This window comes from Cnephaeus nilssonii, assembly GCF_951640355.1.
Source record: "Cnephaeus nilssonii genome assembly, contig: SCAFFOLD_55, whole genome shotgun sequence".
NCBI classification, from domain to species: Eukaryota; Metazoa; Chordata; class Mammalia; order Chiroptera; family Vespertilionidae; genus Cnephaeus; species Cnephaeus nilssonii.
The window spans coordinates 342,654-347,486 of record NW_027645435.1 but is presented as its reverse complement, the minus strand read 5'-3'; positions in this window follow the sequence as shown (position 1 = coordinate 347,486).

Below are 4,833 nucleotides of genomic sequence, written 5' to 3'. Positions count from 1 at the left end.
GTGTTTCAACCCACTAGAATTCACTGAAAAGTAGTATTCAACTGTAAAACAGTTGAAAGACAAGTGTATATAGCTTCGCAAGTCCACAGAAGACTGTATAAAGTTGTTTCTACATGTGGTGAAGTCCCACAAGTAGAGCATAAGGCCCATTATAGGAAACAGCTAGAAATCAGTAGTCATTCAGAGCAAATACTAATGAATATCACAGAATAGAGAGAGAACAAGTGTAAAAGACATCAAAATGTAAGTCTCTAGTCTTGAAAGGATGTTATACACTACAGAAATCCTTGAAATAGAGTTACTTCACAAGAAAAGAGTGTCTCAACCCACTAGAATTCACTGAAAAGTAGTATTCAACTGTAAAACAGTTGAAAGACAAGTGTATATAGCTTCTCCAGTTCAGGGAAGAGTGTATAAAGTTGTTTCTACATGTGGTGAAGTCCCACAAGTAGAAAAGAAGGCCCATTATAGGAAACAGCTAGAAATCAGTAGTAATTCAGAGGAAATACTAATGAATATCATAGAATTGTGTGAGAACAAGTGTAAAAGACATCAAAATGTAAGTTTCTAGTCTTGAAAGGATGTTATACACTACAGAAATCCTTGAAATAGAGTTACTTCACAAGAAAACAGTGTTTCAACCCACTAGAATTCTCTGAAAAGTAGTATTCAACTGTAAAACAGTTGAAAGACAAGTGTATATAGCTTCTCAAGTTCAGAGAAAAGTGTATAAAGTTGTTTCTACATGTGGTGAAGTCCCACAAGTAGAAAATAAGGCCCATTATAGGAAACAGCTAGAAATCAGTACTCATTCAGAGCAAATACTAATGAATATCATAGAATTGTGTGAGAACAAGTGTAAAAGACATCAAAATGTAAGTTTCTAGTCTAGAAAGGATGTTATACACTACAGAAATCCTTCAAATAGAGTTACTTCACAAGAAAACAGTGTTTCACCCCACTAGAATTCACTGAAAAGTAGTATTCAACTGTAAAACAGTTGAAAGACAAGTTTATATAGCTTCTCAAGTTCAGAGAAAAGTGTATAAAGTTGTTTCTACATGTGGTGAAGTCCCACAAGTAGAAAATAAGGCCCATTATAGGAAACAGCTAGAAATCAGTAGTAATTCAGAGAAAATACTAATGAATATCATAGAACTGTGTGAGAACAAGTGTAAAAGACATCAAAATGTAAGTTTCTAGTCTAGAAAGGATGTTATACACTACAGAAATCCTTGAAATAGAGTTACTTCACAAGAAAACAGTGTTTCAACCCACTAGAATTCACTGAAAAGTAGTATTCAACTGTAAAACAGTTGAAAGACAAGTGTATATAGCTTCTCCAGTTCAGGGAAGAGTGTATAAAGTTGTTTCTACATGTGGTGAAGTCCCACAAGTAGAAAAGAAGGCCCATTATAGGAAACAGCTAGAAATCAGTAGTCATTCAGAGCAAATACTAATGAATATCACAGAATAGAGACAGAACAAGTGTAAAAGACATCAAAATGTAAGTTTCTAGTCTAGAAAGGATGTTATACACTACAGAAATCCTTGAAATAGAGTTACTTCACAAGAAAACAGTGTTTCAACCGACTAGAATTCACTGAAAAGTAGTATTCAACTGTAAAACAGTTGAAAGACAAGTTTATATAGCTTCGCAAGTCCACAGAAGACTGTATAAAGTTGTTTCTACATGTGGTGAAGTCCCACAAGTATACCAGAAGGCCCATTATAGGACACTGCAAGAAAGCATTAGTAATTCAGAGCAAATACTAATGAATATAATAGAACTGTGTGAGAACAAGTGTAAAAGACATCAAAATGTAAGTTTCTAGTCTAGAAAGGATGTTATACACTACAGAAATCCTTGAAATAGAGTTACTTCACAAGAAAACAGTGTTTCAACCCACTAGAATTCACTGAAAAGTAGTATTCAACTGTAAAACAGTTGAAAGACAAGTGTATATAGCTTCGCAAGTCCACAGAAGACTGTATAAAGTTGTTTCTACATGTGGTGAAGTCCCACAAGTAGAGCATAAGGCCCATTATAGGAAACAGCTAGAAATCAGTAGTCATTCAGAGCAAATACTAATGAATATCACAGAATAGAGAGAGAACAAGTGTAAAAGACATCAAAATGTAAGTCTCTAGTCTTGAAAGGATGTTATACACTACAGAAATCCTTGAAATAGAGTTACTTCACAAGAAAAGAGTGTCTCAACCCACTAGAATTCACTGAAAAGTAGTATTCAACTGTAAAACAGTTGAAAGACAAGTGTATATAGCTTCTCCAGTTCAGGGAAGAGTGTATAAAGTTGTTTCTACATGTGGTGAAGTCCCACAAGTAGAAAAGAAGGCCCATTATAGGAAACAGCTAGAAATCAGTAGTAATTCAGAGGAAATACTAATGAATATCATAGAATTGTGTGAGAACAAGTGTAAAAGACATCAAAATGTAAGTTTCTAGTCTTGAAAGGATGTTATACACTACAGAAATCCTTGAAATAGAGTTACTTCACAAGAAAACAGTGTTTCAACCCACTAGAATTCTCTGAAAAGTAGTATTCAACTGTAAAACAGTTGAAAGACAAGTGTATATAGCTTCTCAAGTTCAGGGAAGAGTGTATAAAGTTGTTTCTACATGTGGTGAAGTTCCACAAGTAGAGCAGAAGGCCCATTATAGGAAACAGCTAGAAATCAGTAGTAATTCAGAGGATATACTAATGAATATCATAGAATTGTGTGAGAACAAGTGTAAAAGACATCAAAATGTAAGTTTCTAGTCTAGAAAGGATGTTATACACTACACAAATCCTTGAAATAGAGTTACTTCACAAGAAAAGAGTGTTTCAACCCACTAGAATTCACTGAAAAGTAGTATTCAACTGTAAAACAGTTGAAAGACAAGTGTATATAGCTTCTCCAGTTCAGGGAAGAGTGTATAAAGTTGTTTCTACATGTGGTGAAGTCCCACAAGTAGAAAAGAAGGCCCATTATAGGAAACACCTAGAAATCAGTAGTCATTCAGAGCAAATACTAATGAATATCACAGAATAGAGAGAGAACAAGTGTAAAAGACATCAAAATGTAAGTCTCTAGTCTAGAAAGGATGTTGTACACTGCAGAAATCCTTGAAATAGAGTTACTTCACATGAAACCAGTGTTTCAAACCACCAGAATGCACTGAAAAGTAGTATTTAACTGTAAAACAGTTGAAAGAGAAGTGTATATAGCTTCTCAAGTTCAGGGAAGAGTGTATAAAGTTGTTTCTACATGTGGTGAAGTCCCACAAGTAGAAAAGAAGGCCCATTATAGGAAACAGCTAGAAATCAGTAGTCATTCAGAGCAAATACTAATGAATATCACAGAATAGAGAGAGAACAAGTGTAAAAGACATCAAAATGTAAGTCTCTAGTCTAGAAAGGATGTTGTACACTGCGGAAATCCTTGAAATAGAGTTACTTCACATGAAACCAGTGTTTCAAACCACCAGTATGCACTGAAAAGTAGTATTTAACTGTAAAACAGTTGAAAGACAAGTGTATATAGCTTCTCAAGTTCAGAGAAAAGTGTATAAAGTTGCTTCTACATGTGGTGAAGTCCCACAGGAAAAAAAGAAGGCCCATTATAGGTAACAGCTAGAAATCAGTAGTCATTCAGAGCAAATACTAATGAATATCACAGAATAGAGAGAGAACAAGTGTAAAAGACATCAAAATGTAAGTCTCTAGTCTAGAAAGGATGTTGTACACTGCAGAAATCCTTGAAATAGAGTTACTTCACAAGAAAACAGTGTTTCAACCCACTAGAATTCACTGAAAAGTAGTATTCAACTGTAAAACAGTTGAAAGACAAGTTTATATAGCTTCGCAAGTCCACAGAAGACTGTATAAAGTTGTTTCTACATGTGGTGAAGTCCCACAAGTAGAACAGAAGGCCCATTATAGGAAACAGCTAGAAATCAGTAGTCATTCAGAGGAAATAGTAATGAATATCATAGAACTGTGTGAGAACAAGTGTAAAAGACATCAAAATGTAAGTTTCTAGTCTAGAAAGGATGTTATACACTACAGAAATCCTTGAAATAGAGTTACTTCACAAGAAAAGAGTGTTTCAACCCACTAGAATTCACTGAAAAGTAGTATTCAACTGTAAAACAGTTGAAAGACAAGTGTATATAGCTTCTCAAGTTCAGAGAAGAGTGTATAAAGTTGTTTCTACATGTGGTGAAGTCCCACAAGTAGAGCATAAGGCCCATTATAGGAAACAGCTAGAAATCAGTAGTCATTCAGAGCAAATACTAATGAATATCACAGAATAGAGAGAGAACAAGTGTAAAAGACATCAAAATGTAAGTCTCTAGTCTTGAAAGGATGTTATACACTACAGAAATCCTTGAAATAGAGTTACTTCACAAGAAAAGAGTGTCTCAACCCACTAGAATTCACTGAAAAGTAGTATTCAACTGTAAAACAGTTGAAAGACAAGTGTATATAGCTTCGCAAGTCCACAGAAGACTGTATAAAGTTGTTTCTACATGTGGTGAAGTCCCACAAGTAGAACAGAAGGCCCATTATAGGAAACAGCTAGAAATCAGTAGTCATTCAGAGGAAATAGTAATGAATATCATAGAACTGTGTGAGAACAAGTGTAAAAGACATCAAAATGTAAGTTTCTAGTCTAGAAAGGATGTTATACACTACAGAAATCCTTGAAATAGAGTTACTTCACAAGAAAAGAGTGTTTCAACCCACTAGAATTCACTGAAAAGTAGTATTCAACTGTAAAACAGTTGAAAGACAAGTGTATATAGCTTCTCAAGTTCAGAGAAGA